The following is a 22,871-nucleotide window of genomic DNA, read 5'->3' as shown; positions in this document are numbered from 1 at the left end:
ATAAATTAGTCCACTTCTTATATAGCTATGTGAAGTATTATTCAATTATTTTTCAATTAATAAAATAACATTATAAAAAATTAAAAGAAATTCAAATAACATAAAATACTATTCAAATAACGCTCCTTTAATTTTTTTTATTGACCATTAGTACAAGTCCTTTAATAGTAAATGAATTACCTTTGTTTTTATTTTTATTTTTCCTACGGGTTTAATAATTTGATTTATAAACCGTGCATCGCACGGGCACTATGCTAGTTATCACTTAATTTGTTGTAGCTAAAATGGGAGACCTTATGAAAAGATAGTTCAACATCTTAGATTTATCTGGAAAGAAATTTCTGAAATGGAAAGTAGATGCAATGATGAATTTGAAAGCTCAAGGCTTGGAGCACACTGTTAAAGAAAATAAAAGTCCCTCTAGTCAAACAACTGATGCTACCACTTCTGCAATGACGATTGTAAAACCTATTACTAAACAAGATAAGGCAAAAGCCTTAGTGTTGTTAAGGCACATGAAGGCCTTAAAACTGAGTACATGATGGTTGAAGATCCCAAATAATTATGAGATTGTCTTAATGAAAGATTTGGACACCACAAAAGGGTGCTCCTTCCTAAGGCATTATTTGACTAGACGAATTTACGGTTCCAGGATTTCAAATCTGTAATTGATTATAATACAACTATACATGAGATAGTATTTATATTGAGATACTGTGATCATCCAATCACGGATGGACAGATGATTGAAAAAACACTCACTACCTTTCATGCAAGCAACATACTGTTGCAAGAACAGTATCGTGAAAGAGGTTTCAAAAAATTTAATGAATTAATGAGTGTATTGCTTGTTGCGGAACAAAATAGTGAACTTTTGTTGAAAAATCATAATCTTAGACCAACTGGGTCTTTGGCCATTCATCATGAGGCAAATGCAACAAATCGTTATCCACCCGAGTCAAATGCAACACGAAGAGGTGGACATGGAAATTACAATGGTCGTGGAAATTATCGCGGCCGTGGCCGGGGTCGTGGTAGAAATAATTTTCAAAGAAACAGTAATTTTAAAAATTTTGAAAATCAGAAGGGATAATCATATGGAAGCCACAAACAAACTCCTTCGAAAGGAAAAGACACATGTTACAGATGTGGCATGACATGACATTGGGGACGTACTTGTCGTACGGATAAACATTTGGTAGACCATTACCAGGCTTCTGTAAAAGGCAAAGAGAAAAATGTAGAAGCAAATTATGTTAACGAAGAAAATGCTCCTTGTCCCAGCCTTGACGTATCTGATTATTTCAGGGATAATGCTAAAATTGGAAATGATTTCAGCCTTGGAGAAAATAACAATGCTTAGGTTTCCCATCTACTAATGTAACATATATTATGTTTTAATGTATTTTCTTTATGTCCTGTATTTTATATTTCTAGTCATGTACTTTTAATTCCTATCATCAATAAAAGTTTGTATGATATTATTATAAACTAATCTCAAATTTATTTTGTGAAGATATGGATCTGCCTGAAGTTAGTTCCGAATATCAATGCCTTTTGGATAGTGGAACAACACATACTATCTTGAAGGATAGAAAATATTTTTCACAACTAAATTTGTTTCAAGCAAATGTAAATACTATTTCTGGGTCAGCAAAATTAATTGAAGGATTTGGAAAGGCTTGTATAATGCTTCCAAATGGAACAAAATTTATAATCAATAATGCTTTATATTTAAGTAAAACTCAAAGAAATCTCATAAGCTTTAAAGATGTACGCCAAAAGGGCTATCATCTAGAAACATTGACAACAGATCAAAAGGAGTAGATATGCATTACGACAGAAAAACATGGCAAGAAACAAATATATGAGAAATAGCCAGCATATTCTTCGGGGTTATATCGTATAAACATACGCCCCGTGGAAATCAATATGGTATCTAACCAGAAGTTAGATGACAAAAATTTGATTATTTTATGGCATGATTGTCTGGGGCATCCAGCAACCGGGATGATGCAAAGAATAATAGCACATTCAGTTGGACATTCAATAAAGAAATGTCAAAATTCCTCGATTAGATGAATTAACATGCTTTGCATGTTCACTTAGTAAATTAATAATAAGGCCATCTATGAACAAAATTGCTACTAAATCTCCAAAATTATTGGAAAGAATTCAGGGAGATATATGTGGGCCAATTAATCTGGCATGCGGACCATTTCGATATTTCATGGTTTTAGTTGATGCTTCTACACGATGATCACATGTCAGTCTGCTTTCAAGTAGAAATGTTGCCTTTGCAAAATTACTTGCCCAAATTATCAAATTAAGAGCACAGTTCCCAGATCATACATTATGGAAAATAAGACTTGACAATGCTGGGGAATTTACATCCCAAACATTCAATGATTATTGTATGTCAATTGGAATTGATGTTGAACACACAGTGGCTCATGTTCATACACAAAATGGTCTAGCTGAATCACTAATTAAGATATTACAATTGATTGCAAGACCATTATTAATGAGGTCAAAATTGTCATCATCTGCTTGGGGACATGCTATAATACATGCAACAACACTAGTTAGATTGAGACCTACAACTTGTCATAAATTCTCACCACTACAACTTGTTTGTGGTCGAGAACCAAGTATCTCACATCTAAAAATCTTTGGTTGTGCTGTGTATGTTCCCATTGCTCCACCCCAACGAACAAAAATGGGTCCACAAAGAAGGCTGGGAATTTATTTAGGGTTTGAATCCCCCTCTATAATTAAATATCTTGAACCATCGACTGGTGACTTATTAACGGCTAGATTTGCCGACTGTCACTTTAATGAAACAATATACCCAGCCTTAAGGGGAGAGAAAGTGGACCCATGTAAGAATGAAATTGAACTTATTTGGAATGCAACACAACTGTTGATGTTAGACCCACGAACTAATATGTGTGAACAAGAAGTCAAGAAAATTGTTCATTTACAAAGTGTTGCAAATCAATTGCCTGATGTATTTGTAGAAACAAAGAAGGTGACAAAATCACATATACCAGCAGAAAATGGCCCTACACGTATTGAAATCCCAACCGGTAATAAGGCCATAGAAAATGAATCTCAAGCACGCAGAAAGCGTAGGAGACCACTTGGTTCAAAAGATTCTAAGCCAAGGAAATTGAAAAGATTGGATGGAATAGAAAATAAGAGTAATGATGTTCCCCCGTTTGAAGGTCAAGAAAGACCAAATGTGGATGAAAGTAAAGAAAATGATGATAATCCAAAAGGGGACGAACAAGAAGACAACCCTACAAGGAATGAACAAGACGATCAAAATATCGATAACAATGAAATTTCAATGAACTATGTCTCTACCAAGACTCGGTGGAATAGGAAAGATGTTATCGTGAATTAAATATTTGCAAATTCCATCGCAATTGACATTGTGTCTAACGAAAATGATGTTGAACCAAGAACAGTAGAAGAATGTCGACGTATGAGTGATTGGACAAAGTGGAAGGAGGCAATGCTGGCTGAGTTAAAGTCACTTGAAAATGAGAATTTTTTGAAAATAACCCTTACACCAACCGGTGTAAAAACCGTTGGATATAAATGGGTATTTGTGAGAAAACATAATGAGAAAAATGAGATAGTTAGATACAAGGAAAGACTTGTTGCCCAAGGATTTTCTCAAATCCCAGGGATTGATTATGAAGAAACATATTCTCCAGTAGTTAATGCAACTATATTAAGATTTCTGGTAAGTTTGACAGTCCCAAGGACTGCAAATGCAATTTATGGATGTAGTGACTGCGTATTTGTATGGTTCACTCGATACAGACATTTACATGAAAGGCCCCGAAGGACTAAAACTACCAGAAAACCACAAGCTTAGACAATTGCTTTCCATAAAACCAAAAAGGTCACTTTATGGATTGAAACAATCTGGAAGGATGTGGTATAACCGTCTCACTGAATACCTTATGAGAGAAGGATTCAAGAACAACCAATTTAGTCCCTGTGTTTTCATAAAGCGATCACAATCAGGATTCGCTATCATTGCAGTTTATGTTGATGATTTGAATATCATTGGAACCCCATATGAACTCGAGGAAACTACAAAATACTTGATGAAAGAATTTGAGATGAAAGACCTTGGGAAAACTAAATTTTGCCTTGAACTGCAAATTGAGCACTTGAGTCATGGTATTTTTGTCCATCAATCAAACTATACAGAAAGAGTTTTCAAAAAATTCTTCATGGAAAAAGCAACTCCAACCAACTTCCCAATGGTTGTTCGTTCTTTGAATATGAAAAATGATCCATTCAGACCCCGAGTAGAAAATGAAAATATTCTTGGTCTAGAAGTACCATACTTAAGTGCAATTGGAGCCTTAATATACTTAGCTAACAACACTAGACCCGACATGTAACACCCCCAAATTACTCTCTAATATTTAACAATGCTAATCCAACTTTAGGGAGTAACATGGGAGTATTACCGCCACGTGATTACGTAAGGCTTAACAGAGTTTTGCAGCGGAAAACAATACTTATCTTTTATTAATAATAATAATAGTAATAATAATAGTTTGATACACTTTCAAAGTAGCTACACCACTAATACTATGTTTACTAAATTAAACTAGGTGATCACCGCCCATCATTCCCAATGCAGCATATAGTTCACGTTGTCCGATTGCCATCACCTATCTACTTATCAAAATGATAAGTAGGGCCAAGCCAAAACAAAACAAATACGTATTAGCCAAAATGCTAAGTACATACAAATGCTAGTAATGTAAAATCAATTTAATTAATTAAACATGCTTTTGAAGAGATTTAACTTTAATAAACCATAATTTATCCAAACCATTCCTGAATAGAATTCATGTATAAAAACTTGTCAAAATAACCAATTTCCAAAATAACCAACTTTTCAAAGATAATTCTGAATAGGATGGATCAGTCCATATGTTCATAAATCATTTTCCCATCTAAGTGTGCACACCCCCAAACTAGTAACTCCTTTACATAGTGCTATCAAGGGGAAAGACTAGGTCATACAAAGTCCATAGTCTCTAACTTACTCCGCGTAGTGGGAGTTAAAATCCAAAGATCCAAGGGATAAATCCTGATAAATAAACTTTCCAATATCCCAGACTCGGGATAAATTAAAACAATAAAACTTCCTTTTTAAATATCAATACAAGTTTATAATTAACCATATAAAATATTTTAACATTTGAGATTAAACGATTAAAACATGCTTCACCGAAATATATTTCGCAATCATTTAGACATGGTTCGAAATCACTTAACATGTAAATCACGTTGTATATAATTTTTTTTTTTTTTTTTTTTTTATAAAAGGTCTAGCCACGTGTACGTACCTTGATCTTTGAACACAATTACGGAGCTCCTAATTTCGAACCCGAAATTCCTCCTATAACAAACTAATAATCCAAATCAAATAATTTTCAACCCATAGACATAAGGACTTAGACTATCAACTTTGACTAGTTGTGCATGAACAATTTATTATCATAACCTTTTTATAAAATTAACACTTGCATTTATGAAATTATCTTTAATAATCCATAATAATAAGAATAATAATAATAATAATAATAGGAAGTAGTAGTACTATACATAAGCAAATAAGTAGTACTTATATATGTGAATAGTAGTAGTAGTAGTAGTAATTTGTGCAAGTATTTGTTGTAGCTAGTAGTAATAATAATAGCAAACATCAACAACAACTACGATAACAACAACAATAATTATAACAACAGTAATAATAATAATAATAATAATAATAATAATAATAATAATAGTACGTAGATATAGGAGTAATTGTAGTAGTACCTAGTATATATAGTAGTATGCAAGTAGCAAAAGTAAGTAATAATAATACTTAGAATAATGAAAGTAGCTCATAAAATCTAATCATACATTCTTTAGGATAGAAATAAGGAGTGCATTAGTATGTATTATAGTAGGATATGCCATATTAGAGAAGGAGTCCAACTTACTGAAGGTAGAACAAAGACCAATTTGGTCTACTTTGAAGCAAGGCTACGAATGAAGAGAGGGAATATGGGAGGAAGGAGGAGGAAGCTAGTAGGAAGGAGAAAGTAAGAAGAAGAGCTTAGAGGAGGAAATGGAGTGAAGTAATGATATGCTCCCAATCTCCCATGGCTATTTATAAAAGTGTCTTGATACTATGCCATCCATATTCTTAAATGTAGGAGGCAAGTGGGTGGGTTTTCCCCCTCTTGCCGACATGCTCTAAATATTTTTTTTTTAATTTTTTTATTTTAAATATATAAATATTATATATATATATATATATCAATAATCAATAATCAATAATATATACTAAAAGACACACCAGCAATGACACGTGTCATCGCCTGGTGTGTCCTAAAAAATATACTACGTATATTTTTTTTTTATTTCTTTGGATCTTCTTTTAAATAAAGTTTAAATGAGGTAAAAAAAAATATCAATAATGTAAGTAACTTTAATTGTAAAAAATTAATTATCATCTAGATTTTTAATAATAGAAAGAATAAATAAACAATAATTTTTTTAGGAAAAAAAATATCATATAGATTATCAACATAAGATTTTCATTACTTATTTTTGTCAAGCAACTTATCTTGATAATCAATATCTATGTAAAAATATCAATAATTAACTGTATAACTTATTGATTGATAACTATTAATTATTATATAATATATATATATAGTACCAAAATATAATTTCAAATACATTGATATTTGAATTAGAGTTGATAGTAGGAGAAAAGTTGAATAAGAAATAAGATGTTATTGGAATAAAGATTAGAATAATATTATTTTAGGTTGGATGGTTTTGAATGAAATAATAGTGTGATCTTACTTATGTGCAAAAATAAAATTTATTCAGAGGGTTAGTACATAGCTTTAAAATTTTTCATTTAGTTAATAAGAAAAATAACACTATTACATTACCACATATATAGAAATACAAAAAATAATCATATGCTCAATTGTTTAACTTTAAAATACATATTTAGCTAATCGGTTTTTTTCATGAATATGTTTCTTTTTAATAAATATTTCGATAATTGACAATAATACTGAAATTAACCGTGCATGGCACGGGACCTAATCTAGTATATATATATATGTGTGTGTGTGTGTGTGTGTGTGTGTGTGTGTGTGTGTGTATTGAAGTAGTATGCTAGGCAATTGATTTGCAAATTTTGTGCAGTACTAGTGTACTAATATATGAATTGAAATGGCAAATTTTGTACTATGTCGTCCGAATCGGGTACAACTTATTAACGGTTGAAAATCTAATTTTGGATACGACAAACTTTGACTTGACTTGTATAATTAAAATCATTATAAAATATAGGTATAAAATTATCATATAAATATTTTGTATGATAAAATATTTTGAAAAATCCATATTTAATGACTTGAAAATACGGGGTATTACAGTCTACCCCCCTTAAAAGAAGTTTCGACCTCGAAACTTAAGTTGAAAAATAAGTAAAATTATTTGAATTGTTCAAATTGACTCATGCACAACCTACAATGACTTGGAATGACTCAAACTACGACTTAGGTATAACAACTCAAAATGACTCAAAACTAACGAAAAAGGGCAAAAGCGCGAAACTCTATCGCACTCTACCCCCTTAAAAGGAGTTACGCCCCCATAACTCGACTACTGACCTCAGAAAACAACTCTAGGTATCTTTTCCTCATATCTGCTTTGGCTTCCCAAGTAGCTTCCTCGGTTTTATGGTTTGACCATAAAACCTTAACTATCTTGACATCCTTGTTCCCAGTGCTTCTCACTTTACTATCCAAAATCATCACAGGGTTTTCCTCATAAATAAAGTTTTCATCCATCTTGATGGTGTCAGGCTGTAAGACATGAGAAGCATCTGGTATGTGAAGGAGTTATGTCTTCGATAAGTGCAATTACTAGATATATTAAGGATCACTATTATGGAGATAATAAGTTCATTCTTTTGGGTCGTCATTGTTTGTTGCTAGATATGACAAATGATCTTTGGGCTAGTTAACTAGTCCAAAGCCCAATAAAATGGATCCTATGAGGTCACACACAAGGGTATTGGGTTAAGCAAGTTAGAGGCCCATTAATGGGCCTCATGAGCAATTAACTAATCATGAAATGGATTGGGCTAGTATAGTTAGATTGGAATTAGGCTTTGGGCTTTTGACATGGGCTCTTATTTAGAGATGAGATCTATAAATAAGATCCATGCCTAGGGTTGCAGACAAGCAGTCATAATTCACACACAGTGAATTTTGACATCAAGGCAACCAATCCCAAAACCCTAATTCCCTCTATAATTCACGGCCCCCCTCTCCTTCCCCTTTGGACTCACGGCCGGCCACCTTTGGTGGCGCGTGTGTGGTTCGTGGTGGTTTGTGGTTGGTTCGTTGCTCGTTCTTCTCCGTTTAAGGTTGATTGAAGCGTTCAATCACGATTAACTAGCATTAGTGGAGGTTTTATCTGTGCCCGTGGACCAAGTAGAGGAATCACGCTTGGGGTTCTTTATCTCCCATTGTTCTTGCTCGATCGCACGTGGAATCACGCTTCAAAGGTACGATTATATGTTCTTTATGTGTTATGCATTAGATCTTGGGATTAGGTACTGTATGAATATGATTCATGTTTATTTCCGCTGCGTAGTACCTATAATCTCCTACAGTATGTACTTCCGAATTTGGCTCACATGGAACACATTGTGAACTCTCTCTAGCTCGTTAGGCAAATCCAACTTGTATGCTACTTTTCCCACTTTTTGGATGATCTCGTATGGTCCAATGTACTTCGGGCTTAACTTTCCTCTTTTCCCGAACCTCATCACTCCCTTCATCGGAGATATTTTCAATAAAACTTTCTCACCTACTTCGTATTCCTCATCCCTCCTTTTCAAATCTGCATAACGCTTTTGACGATCTTGTGCGGCTTTAATTTTCTCTTGAATCATCTTTACTTGTTTCACCGTCTCTTCGATCATCTCTGGCCCAAGTGTAACTGTCTCACTTATGTCGTTCCAACATATCGGGCTTCTACACTTTCGCCCATACAAAGCCTCAAATGGCGCCATCCCAATACTTGCATGATAACTGTTGTTGTAGGAAAATTCTATCAAGTCCAAATGATCTTCCCACGAACCCTGGTACTCCATAACACATGATCTCAACATATCTTCTAATTTCTGTATTGTTCTCTCTGTTTGACCATCGGTTGTGGGGTGGAATGCAGTGCTCATCAACAACTTAGTCCCCATAGCCTTTTGTAAACTCTGCTAGAAGTTGGATAAGAACCTTGAGTCTCTATCCGAGATGATGTCCTTTGGCACACCATGGTATTTCACCACAAATTTCACATACGCTCTTCCCAATTTATCCATCGACCATGTACCCCTCATAGGTATGAACGCTGCACACTTCGTTAATCGATCCACTATGACCCAAATTGTATCATTTCCTGCTCGAGTCTTCGGTAATGATCCCACGAAATCCATGGATATCGAATCCCACTTCCAACTAGGCACCTCCAAGGATTGAACTATTCCTTGCGGCCTCTTATGCTCAATTTTAACCTTTTGGCAAGTCAAACACCTAGCCACAAATTCTGCCACTTCCCTTTTCATATTTGGCCACCAGAATGTCTTCTTCATGTCCTTATACAACTTATCCCCTCCGGGATGCATTGAATAAGGAGAGCTATGACCTTCCTCCATCAACCTTTGCTTCAAATCACCTTGATTATGTGGAACACACCATCTCCCTTTAAACCTCATGCTTCCATCATCGGCTATTGCAAAGTCCAATATTTACCCTTCCTCGATCTTTTCTTTAATCTTGTTCAACTTCTCATCCCCAGGCTGACTTTCTCGAATCTCATCATAAATCGATGGTTTGCTCAACAAGGCACCCAAAATTTTCTTTACCTCTCCTTGTTCCAATACTTCAAAATTCATCTTTTGGAACTCCACACATAATTGATCTGGTAGGATCATCGCGTTAACTACATGACTTGACTTCCTACTTAATGCATCAGCTACAACATTCGCCTTCCCTTCATGATACTGAATCTCCAAGTCGTAATCTTTAATCAACTCCAACCATCGCCGTTGTCTCATGTTCAACTCCTTTTGAGTGAATATGTACTTCAAACTCTTGTGATCGGTGAAAATCCTACATGTCACTCCGTACAAGTAGTGTCTCCAAATCTTCAATGCAAATACAATTGCGGCTAACTCCAAGTCATGGGTCGGGTAATTCACCTCATAAGGCTTCAACTGTCTCGAGGCATAAGCAATCACCTTTTGATTTTGCATCAACACACAACCTAACCCGAACTTTGACGCATCACTATACACCTCATATTTCTCACTTCCATCAGGAAGGGCTAACACAGGTGCCGTAGTCAACTTCTCTTTTAATGTCTGAAAAGCCTTCTCACACTCCAGAGTCCACTCATACTTACATTATTTCCTCATGAAGCTCGTCATAGGCCTTGCAATTCTCTAGAAATCCTTAACAAATCTTCTATAGTAACCTGCTAACCCAAGAAAACTCCGAACATCTGACACACTCCTCGGGGTCGGCCATTCACTTACATCCTTTACCTTTGCTGGGTCCACCGATACTCCTTCCTTAGAAATCACATGACCTAGGAAAGCTACCTCTTCCAACCAAAACTCGCACTTTTAGAGTTTGGCATATAATTGATGCTTTCTTAAGGTTGCCAATACCGCCCTCAAATGGTCCTCATGCTCATCTCGATCCTTCGAATACACCAAAATATTATCGATAAACACCACTACAAACTTGTCCTAGTATGGCCTAAAAATTCGGTGCATTAAATCCATAAAAACAGCAGGTGCATTGGTTAACCCAAATGGAATTACAGTGAAATCATAATGACCATAACGAGTCCTAAAAGCACTTTTTGCAATGTCCGACTCTGCTATCCTCAACTGGTGATACCCTGATCTCAAATCGATCTTCGAAAATATTCCCACCCCTTTCAACTAGTCGAACAAATCATCAATCCTAGGCAATGGGTACTTATTTTTCACTGTCACATTATTCAACTCTCGGTAATCTATACATAGCCTCAAGCTTCCATCCTTCTTCTTTACGAACAACACCGGTGCACCCCAAGGTGATGAACTCGGTCGAATGTATCCTTTCTCCAGCAAGTCGTCTAACCGAGTCTTCAACTCTTTCATCTCAGCCGGGGCCATCCTATATGGAGCCTTTGAAATAGGTCCTGTCCCGGGCACTAAGTCTATAGTAAACTCAACATCCCTCACAGGTGGCATCCCTGGAATTTCTTCGGGGAAAACGTCAAGAAATTCATTTACTACTGGAATATTTTCCCATCGTCTTTATCTCCTTCTTCTATCCTTTGGACACTACACATATACAGTGGATGTCCTTTTGCTACACACTTTTTAAGTTGCAAAGCAGATATGATTTTTAACCCTGATTTCCTCCCCTCCCTTCGATAAGTTACTCTAACCTTGCCCGGGCCACACAATGTGACCTTTTGGGCCTCGCAATCAATTTGGGCCTTGTACTTGCCCAACCAGTCCATCCCCAAAATAACATCGAGATCTTGTAATTCAAGCTCGATTAAGTCTGACGGAAACTCTACATTTGAAATAACAAGAGGTACACTATAATGCATTTTAGTGCAACTCACCACTTCCCCTGATGGGATAGCAATATCTAAGGAAACAGACACCGGATTCTCTAACTTGAGTCTATCTACTAAAGTTCTAGAATTAAAAGAGTGACACGCCCATGAATCAAACAAGAATTTAGTAGACATAGAACAAATAAAGAAATTACCACATCAGAAGCAAATGCAGCCTCACGGCTGTTCATCACGAACACACGACCCTTGGGAGTGGCTCCACTGTTGTTGGGTGTAGGCTTGGGAATGAATCCACTGGGCTGAGCTGGCTTGGGGTGGTTCTTCTCATCTTGGGGTTTACCCGACTGCTCATCTGAAACCTTCTTGTAACACTCATACTCACGGTGGCCTAGCTTTTGGCAGTAGCGGCAGGTCACTAGGTTTCCCTCACAATCCTTTCCAGGGTGGGTTTTTTCACATCTCTTGCAAAAATAGGTTCTCTTGGGTTTGTCTCCATTCCCTCGGTTCCCATTTCCTCTTTCAAAATTACCCCTGTTGTCCCTTTTACCATTGAAATTCCCACTCGGGTTCCCCTTAACCTTGGGTTTCTTCTCACTCCCATTGAAAGCTCCACTAGGCTTCCTCTTTTCCCCAGAATAGTTTCCCTCTAGCTCTCTCCCTTTGATACCATAAAGGTGTGCTGCCCTCCCGAAAACCTCATCTAAGATCTCAAAAGTCACTCCTCCCAATTTCCCTTGAAGGGTTAAAGTCAAACCTTGCTCAAACCTCTGGGCCTTGAGCGCCTCAGTTGGCACTACCTCAGGTGCAAATCTCATTAACTCAATGAAATTGCTATAATACTCATTAATCGTCATGTTCCCCATCCTAATGTTCGTAAACTCCATACACTTTTGTTTCGTCAAATAGGCAGGGTAAAACTTCTCTCTCAAAGCTTCCTTTAATTGAGCCCACCCAAAGTTAGGATTACTCAACAAGTCATCTCTCCTTTGACTCCACCACAAATCGGCTTCCTCTCTAAGGTATTAAACAACATTATTGACTTTTAATTCCTCACGACAATTAATAGCATAAAAAAGTTTATCAAATTCTCTCACCCAATTTTCTAAGCTCGATGGGTCTACTTTGCCAAGGTAAGTGGGTGGTTTGGCCGCAGCCATTCTTTTAAAAACTTCCCCAAAAGCATCAAGGTCATTATGGGATTTTCCTTGGTTTGAGACAATACCAGCTATGTTTTTGGTTATTTTGGTTAGCCTTTTGATGAAAGAGATGACCTTGGAACTACTCCCTTTCTTAATTCGTTGCCTTAGAGACATGATCCTGAATAATAGGGTAATTAGACACATGAATTTACAAACAAATTACTCATCCATCCAACAAAGACTCAGAGATGTGATAACTTTACTGTTCACAAAATATCTTGAATACTAAACGTTCATCAGTTTAACTAGCAAGTCTAAATTGCCATTTTAGAAGCAACTCTAAGTAACATCTCAAAAATCATCACAAGATTTATCATGATTTGCATACAATTATAACAAACATTTCTCCATATAATTCGTCACATAAAAGTGCAATTCACCTTCCAATCCATTTCCAATTTATGAATAATTATCGAATAATACTTCATGAACCTTCACTAATATACCTTGGAATATAAAAATTCCCAAAAGACTATCATCAATATTAACACAATTTGAAATTTAATTCGAACATTTGTATTCTAAAACATAGTTTGGACGTTTGCTTAGTCCATATGCACATAATTCACGTAAAGTTCGAAATCATTTTTGAATACGTTTCAAACTCTTTAATTTCGGAGATATTATATGTATATATATAGTTATAAGTTGAATACTTGATTCATAATGTGGATTAATTGGACCAATGAGATCCCAGGTAGGAGAGGTTAGGGACGACGTTGCCCTTAGCCTAAGTCCTGCCTAGCCAGAGCTCATTTCCAATCCAATAATCCCCACTATTAATCTTTCTTCATATTAAAATGGAAAGTAGTTTTTACTTAAATATATACTTAATATATAATTTCAGAAAAACAAGTGCGAAACTCTATCCTATATGCCCTTCTTAGGTCTACCCATCAGTTTTATATTCCAATTTTTATCTTTTTAAGACCCGAAAATTGATACCACTTTGTAACACCCCCAAATTACTCTATAATATTTAACAATGCTAATCCAACTTTAGGGAGTAACATGGGAGTATTACCGCCACGTGATTACGTAAGGCTTAACAGAGTTTTGCAGCGGAAAACAATACTTATCTTTTATTAATAATAATAATAGTAATAATAATAATTTGATACACTTTCAAAGTAGCTACACCACTAATACTATGTTTACTAAATTAAACTAGGTGATCACCGCCCATCATTCCCAATGCAGCATATAGTTCACGTTGTCCGATCGCCATCACCTATCTACTTATCAAAATGATAAGTAGGGCCAAGCCAAAACAAAACAAATACGTATTAGCCAAAATGCTAAGTACATACAAATGCTAGTCATGTAAAATCAATTTAATTAATTAAACATGCTTTCGAAGAGATTTAACTTTAATAAATCATAATTTATCCAAACCATTCCTGAATAGAAATTCATGTATAAAAACTTGTCAAAAGAACCAATTTCCAAAATAACCAACTTTTCAAAGATAATTCCGAATAGGATGGATCAGTCCATATGTTCATAAATCATTTTCCCATCTAAGTGTGCACACCCCCCAAGCTAGTAACTCCTTTACATAGTGATATCAAGGGGAAAAACTAGGTCATACAAAGTCCATAGTCTTCAACTTACTCCGCGTAGTGGGAGTTAAAATCCAAAGATCCAAGGGATAAATCCTGATAAATAAACTTTCCAATATCCCAGACTCGGGATAAATTAAAACAATAAAACTTCCTTTTTGAATATCAATACAAGTTTATAATTAACCATATAAAATATTTTAACATTTGAGATTAAACGATTAAAACATGCTTCACCGAAATATATTTCGCAATCATTTAGACATGGTTCGAAATCACTTAACATGTAAATCACGTTGCATATAAAAGTTATTTTATAAAAGGTCTAGCCACGTGTACGTACCTTGATCTTTAAACACAATTACGGAGCTCCTAATTTCGAACCTGAAATTCCTCCTATAACAAACCAATAATCCAAATCAAATACTTTTCAACCCATAGACACAAGGACTTAGACTATCGATTTTGACTAGTTGTGCATGAACAATTTATTATCATAACCTTTTTATAAAATTAACACTTGTATTTATGAAATTATCTTTAATAATCCATAATAATAATAAGAATAATAATAATAGGAAGTAGTAGTACTATACGTAAGCAAATAAGTAGTACTTATATATGTGAATAGTAGTAGTAGTAATTTGTGCAAGTATTTGTTGTAGCTAGTAATAATAATAATAGCAAGCATCAACAACAACAACTACGATAACAACAACAATAATTATAACGATAGTAGTAATAATAATAATAATAATAATAATAATAATAATAATAATAATAATAATAATAATAATAATAAGTAGTAATAGCAGTACATAGATATAGGAGTAATAGTAGTAGTACCTAGTATATATAGTAGTATGCAAGTAGCAAAAGTAAGTAATAATAATACTTAGAATAATGAAAGTAGCTCATAAAATCTAATCATACATTCTTTAGGATAGAAGTAAGGAGTGCATTAGTATGTATTATAGTAGGATATGCCATATTAGAGAAGGAGTCCAACTTACTGAAGGTAGAAGAAAGACCAATTTGGTCTACTTTGAAGCAAGGCTACGAATGAAGAGAGGGAATATGGGAGGAAGAAAGAGGAGGAAGCTAGTAGGAAGGAGAAAGTAAGAAGAGGAGCTTAGAGGAGGAAATGGAGTGAAGTAATGATATGCTCCCAATCTGCCGTGGCTATTTATAGAAGTGTCTTGATACTATGCCATCCATATTCTTAAATGTAGGAGGCAAGTGGGTGGGTTTTCCCCCTCTTTCCGACATGCTCTAAATAATTTTTTTTAATTATTATTATTTTAAATATATATATATGTGTGTGTGTGTGTGTATTGAAGTAGTATGCTAGACAATTGATGTGAAAATTTTGTGTAGTACTAGTGTACTAATATATGAATTGAAATGGCGAATTTTGTACTATGTCGTCAGAATCGGGTACAACTTATTAACGGTTGAAAATCTAATTTTGGATACGACAAACTTTGACTTGACTTGTATAATTAAAATCATTATAAAATATAGGTATAAAATTATCATATAAATATTTTGTATGATAAAAATATTTTGGAAAATCCATATTTAATGACTTGAAAATACGGGGTATTACACGACATAACTTTCTCTGTGAACTTGTTAGCCAGGCCAGGCACAACAATGCACCAACATATAGGCATTGGAAGGGAGTTCAACACTTAATCCGATACCTACTAGGGACACAAGACCTTGGTTTATATTATCAACCAAAACAAGATGCTGCTCTCATTGGGTACGTAGACGCCGGATACTTATCAGATCCTCAAAATGCCAAGTCACAAAATGGATATGTGTTCACTTATGGCGGCACTGTAATATCATGGAAATCAACAAAGCAGACATTAACCACAACATCCTCAAATCATGCAGAATTGATAGCCCTCTATGAAGTAGGACGAGAATGCGTATGGCTAAGGTCGATGATCAGTAATATCCAAAAGGAGTGTGGAATGAACGCAATAACAGAAGACCTAACCATCATATTTGAAGACAATACAGCATGCATTGCTCAAGTAACTGAAGGATATATTAAGGGAGATAAAACAAAACATATTTCCCCAAAACTATACTTCACACATTATCTGCAGAAGGACGAGGAAATAGATATCCAGCAAATTAAGCCTTGTGACAATCTTGCCGACCTGTTCTGTAACACCCTAGAAATTCCTTTATTTTAAAATACCTGTTTTGCCTTGTTTAAAAACTTTAAATAGGAATATCTAAGACATTACCGCCACCGTGAAAACGGCTAAGGCAACTATCAAAGACACACAGCGGGAGCCTAATTTCAAAACCATTAAAAATAAGTCAACTTGAAAGTCAACCAACGAAAGTAAAGTAAAAACCAAAGTCAAACGAAGTAAAATAAAATTAACCTACAACTTGGAACCATTATAGGCCCTTATTAAAACCCAACCAAATTCCAAAACTTTGCGTTAGTCATGCATAATAATATAATAAATAATTAAAGCATTAAACACATCATATACTTATGGAAACTAGCATGATTCGCTCCTCACTCATGCCCAGTCTTAAATATGCTTCATCACCTGAAAAGCTTCTCTCTACTTGTTTCCATTACTCTCCATTAGAAATGGGTCATCATAGGGCCAATATAAAGACAATGCCAACAACACACAAAACACACAATCAGCAAAGCTGAGTACATAAGCGTAATTAACACTCTAACATGCATTTACCTATCAACACACAACTTACCTTGTTGCACCTGTTTTTCAAGCATACAACATTCAACAAAACTTCTCAACTAGAAAACTACATAATTTATTTAGCATTGATTACGCATCAAACGAGTTTCCCACTAACCTCCCCCAATAAATTGAGGTTACTGACACGGGAGCTAACCGTGCCAACATCAATAACCACTCGTAAGTGGTGGAATTCCTGCGCATAATAATAATAAAAGGAATGTACAACGTCCTGTACTCCAGTAGAATTTATGGTTAAATATAAAACCCCATAACTCCCCCCATATGTTCATACTCAAGGTATATACGTGTAGACACCCATTTGTGTCTCCCCAAAACCAAACCCAGTGATGAGTACCTTTCACGTCGAATCATGATCGAATGAAGTGAAAGTGTGGAAAGTCTAGTGTTGCGGTTAGTTTTTGTTTCTCTCTGTTTTTGAAAACCTATTTTAAGAAAACAGCCAATCCAGGTTGGTTTTGTCCATGGAAAGAGTCCAATAATAGTGTAGTTGGATCGGTTTCAAAAAAAGCTTTCCAACGATATATTATAAGCCCAATTCCGATGAATAATGAGGAAGTTATGGCCAAATTACTAAACTGGGCCCGGTTTGATCTTTATATGCGGCCCAATGATCTAGAGGAGGACCTATTATGATTTATCATTCCTAATGCGATTAGGATTGATAATAGTCTTCTAGAATCTTCTAGAAGATTCTTTTGAATCCTAATTTGATTAGCATTGATAAATTGACTTTAATTGACTTTTAAGAGTTTTAATTAGAATAAAAGAAGTGTTTTTAAGGAAAATACAGTTTTACCCTCTCGTACGCTTAAATTTTATCAAAATAAGAAAACGCGTAGAAAACTGGTTTGCAGCGCCATACGACATGTCTGTCGCCTGGTGACAGACTTGGCGTCTGGCGACAAGCGTGTGTTTGGCGCTGTAGTCGTGTTTTATTCTTTTCGAAACTTTGGTTCGTTTTTTATCATATCCGGCTGATTTTCTTTATAAATAGCCTCCTAAAATTCTGTTTTCAATCATCAAGAACTATCAATTCTTTTCACGAACTCTCATCAAGAAATTCTTGATTACTCTCTCTCTCTCTCTTCTAAACTAGCTTTTCTCACACAAAATTCCGCATTCACAAGATCTAGACACACCTAGCCAAGTTCGAAGTTGCCTTCGCCCTAGACGTGAAAGGTTTTAATTTCTGAGGGTTTGGTCCCAAATCTCTCTTTCAATTATTTAATTTGGTTGTTTTGTTTTATGTTTTCGTTGAAGTTACTAATGTGTGTATTTTGTTATTTGAAAGAGGTACGAGGCATACAAGTAAGTGCTTTAATTGTTTTATTGATATTATGATATAGAAATCATGCTTAGGTTGTTATTTTGATTCCTAGTGTCATGTTAGGGTGTTTTGATCTTCCTAGTATTATGTTTAGGGAGAAGGTTATAATATTAAAAATGCTTATTTTGATTCCTGTGATGTTTCCTACTTTCTTTCTTAATATGCATGTTAGTATCATGTTAGGGTTAAAGATTTGATTTTTATTGCTTAGTGACATGCTAGGGTTTGTTATTAATCTTGTTAGTATCATGCATATGATCTTGCTTATATTATGCTTTAACATGATTATTATTATGTTTCTTGATTATATTTATTGTTATTGCGTGATCACGCCTTTTATGCATGTTTAAAGGGAATTTGTACTTGTATTCACGCTTAATAAGACATTTAATAATCTTGTTTAGGTTAATTTGATTATAATTCAAGTGATCGCCAATAATAGATTTGTTTGTGCATTAATATTCAATCAATATAGATTAAACAGGTTTAGGGTAAACCTACTGATTGCATGTTAGTCAGAAAGAGCACGTGAATATGATCTGAATAAAGTAGAGGCCTATTATTAGGGCAGGTTCAATATCTTTTTGGTTGGATTCGTACCTTCATCCTCGAACTTCCAGTCATGGTTCCAAACCTATTGGAGTTAACGATCTCCTGGATCGTTAAGGGGTGTAACCTTCACCCTGTGAACGGTTTACAAGTTCCTAAAACTTGTTGGTGACTCTTTTGCTCTAGCTTCCTTCCCTTTGGACGCCACCATGCTTAAGTGTATGATCACAGTGGGGTTCAAGTTTGGGGTAATGCTTGATATATTCCCTACAATAAGTTCCAAGAGTTTTGGTGCGTAATCTCTTTCACTTTACGTTATTTACATATTATTAAACTTGGTGATGACTCTCAAACCATAATCATTCAATCAACAATAATTATTCAAACAATCAAACATACCAATTTAATTCTTGAATAATTAGTGACCACATAATTGTAGGCGTCGTTGGAAGTGCGCCTACGTTAAAGCATGTGTGAATATGCTTGGCACTCATAGGAAGTGGGAATTGACATACGATTAGGGACACGATTAGGGACAAGAAAAGTAGGGAGCCGCCAACAAGTTTTTAAGGAACTTGTAAACCGTTTACGGATCATTTAAGGCAACCATGATTAAGGGACAACGAAAGGCAACAACGATTGACCTATGAAGGTTACACCCCATTCATAATCCATGATATTACTAACTCCATATGGTTCGGAACCACGAAAAGAGGATCGGGGATGATGGTACAAAGTGAGTCATGGAGTCACATTCGCACGTATTGGCCTCTACTCGATTCTTATAGTGAAAAGTATTTTCTGCAATCTCAAAGGCATGCAAATAAAATATTCAATTTTCTCCAAACTATTATTAGGCTAAATTGGTTGAATATTAATTCAACACATTATTCTAAAATATTGTGATCACTTGATTTAATAACAAGATTGAAAAGGAACCTAAACCGGTTGTCCAAATTATCTTATTAGGCGTGATTTTCAATTACATATTCCCTTTAAACATGCAATATGGTGATCATAATAAATAATAATAGAATAAGCATTAATATTAGAAGCAATTTAACAATAAATTGCGTTAGTCAAATCAAATATAAATAACCTAATCATGATACTAGCATTATTAAAATAAAAATAAGAGTAATCAAGTGATTAATTACTCACTTTCCGCGTTTCCTTGAATTGCTACATCATGAATAAACTGTTAGTAACTTCAATAAAAATATAAATCAAATTGAAATAAAATTATATAAAAGTAGAGTTAATTTGGTCCAAACCCTCAGTTAATTATAGCTTTCACACCTTGGTTTAAGGACGGAACCTCGGGTTAAGTATGGACTCCTTGGAGTGCTAAGGGGGAGTATTATGGAAGAATAGAGTGGCTAGTATTTTAGGCTAAAGAGGGAGAATAAAATGATTTTGTGATCAATCTTGTTGATGATTGAAAAAGGGTAGATATGTTCTCTATTTATAAGGAAAGAGAGGGGTTGAAGAATTAAGAAAAGATCAGAACTCGAATCGGAATAAAACTCTTGCGATAGACAATAGTTTTTTGCGGTTTTGTTTTTATCATATCTTTTGATCTAGAAATTGGAATAAGATAAATAATATGTCGTTGGAAAGCTGTTAAAATCTAATTTCTAACCCAATTAGAATCAGATTAAAATGTTTTTCAGAATAAAAGATACGGCTGAAATAGTGAGACGGTGTCAATTTTGGATAGAGTTTGATATTTTATTCATATCTTTTCCGTTATAGCTCGGAATTAATGTTATAATATATCATTGGAAAGATAATTTCAAGATATATCCACCCATATAATATTTGGATAAAAAAAAATATGAGGCACGAAAATAAAATCTGTCTATCTTTGAACGTCTTTCAATTCGAATAAAATTAGGACTTTGAAAAAGAAAAGTTTTATTCAATTTCAAACTCTTTAATCTTATCTTTTCAAAAAGGATAATTAAGATCTTTTATAAACTTATATAAGCTTCCAATTAATCCTAATTGGTTTAGGAATGGGATTAAATTAAAGCTTTTGGACCCTCCACATGATCATTGGGTCGTAGGTAAGGTGGGCTGAGGTTTGGTTTGGGCTCAGTTTAGCATTTTGGCCATAACTTACTCGTTATAACACGAATTTGGGCTTATAATATATCTTTGGAAAGCTCTTTTCAACCCCATCCAACTATGTAATCATTGGACCCAGATTATGGACCAAAATAAACTGAACTAAACATTTTTATAAAAAGGACACGAAATGAATGATTTTAAAAGATACGAAATGAATTATTTTGGGTTTAAAGGCACGAAAAGAGGAAAACAAGTTATGGTTTGGGGAAATGGGCTAGGAATTGGGTTGTTTTATGAAATGGAAATATGGATTTAAGCACTCCAAAGATTATATACTCAACGTGACCAATAATGGCGGTGAAAGGTTGTTCATCATCGGGTTTGTTTTTGGGGAGACATTTTTAGGTGTCTACAATAATATTACGTGTTGAACCCTTTTTAAATCTACCTCAGTGCCAATGACACCTTAAACGCATAAAGCACCACAAATCCTATCCCTCGGTGTTAAAAACACCTTAAGTGCACTAAGGCACCAACATATAATTTATTCCTCGTGTACATAGACACTTACACAACTCCTTTCCCATGCTTAAAGCATCAATAAAAATTATATGAACCATAATAAAATTCTCTTTTAATATTCCAAACCAAATTAAACATTTAGTTTAATTAAATATGTTCTCTAACATGACATAAATAAAAGTGTGGTTCATAAACGATATCCCAAACTATAATTTTCCATCCATTAATCCATCACAAATAAATCATGCTTCATAATTCAATCACCAATAACATCCAAATCACTATTTCCATTTCAAATATAGCATGATACTACTTGTAATCAATTAAACACATTTAGCATGCTACTACATCAATAAAATTATGCTAAGTACGCGAACGTACCTTGTATACGATCTTAAAATCGCTACGACTAATAGAAATCACCCACTTCGAAGTCTCCTACAATTTAAAATCATAGAAGAGTATTAAAATCCTCTCTACACAAATTTCCAGCAATATATACTATTATAAAAACCGTCATAATTTAATTAAAATAAGCTGAAATTATATTTAAAACATCATACTTTAAACCCAATTAATGGGTAATTGAAATTCCTTAAGGCTGCGTTTGGATATGAGGATTTCTTTTCAAATTATAAAATTCAAATTCCGAAATTGAAATTCTACATTTCAAATTCAAATCATTTGTTTGGAAAATTTGATAATTTCAAATTTAGGATTTCAAATTCAAACTTGTTTGGGAAACAAGAGAATTTCAAATTCTAGTTGTTATTTGGGAAACAATGGAATTCCAAATTCTAAATTTCAATACCTAAGTTCCAACTTAACTCTAATTATCGCTAAACTTACAACACTACTACTCATCTATACACAAAATGATCCAATCTAATTTTTTATCATCGGGTAAATTTTTCAGCATGTCAAATTCATCGAGGGTGCCATTTACGAATCTCTTAACCACCCTCAAAACTTGGTGTCGAGATATTCCAAGTACACTAGACACCTCCTTGTAGATTTCTTGACTAGTTGGCCTTATTGATTTACTCACGTACACCTTGAAAGATTCGACAAAGCTACTCACAGCATCTACAAGACAATCCCTTTTTAACCTTTTGTTTGAATCTCCGGAAGCTGTTTCTAATGTACTTGCATTATCATTTTAATT

The 22,871-nt window shown here is 34.5% G+C and overlaps 1 protein-coding gene across 1 annotated transcript in view; it reads right to left on the bottom strand.

The window, feature by feature from the left end:
* Positions 1 to 22,871, bottom strand: part of LOC145632018 (clp protease adapter protein ClpF, chloroplastic-like) — a 111,542-nt gene that overhangs the window by 41,606 nt on the left and 47,065 nt on the right. The gene's annotated exons all lie outside the window — the stretch shown is intronic.

This window comes from Chenopodium album, chromosome 5 (assembly GCF_948465745.1).
Source record: "Chenopodium album chromosome 5, dcCheAlbu1.1, whole genome shotgun sequence".
Taxonomy (NCBI): Eukaryota; Viridiplantae; Streptophyta; class Magnoliopsida; order Caryophyllales; family Amaranthaceae; genus Chenopodium; species Chenopodium album.
This window is presented reverse-complemented; position numbering and strand designations above follow the sequence as displayed.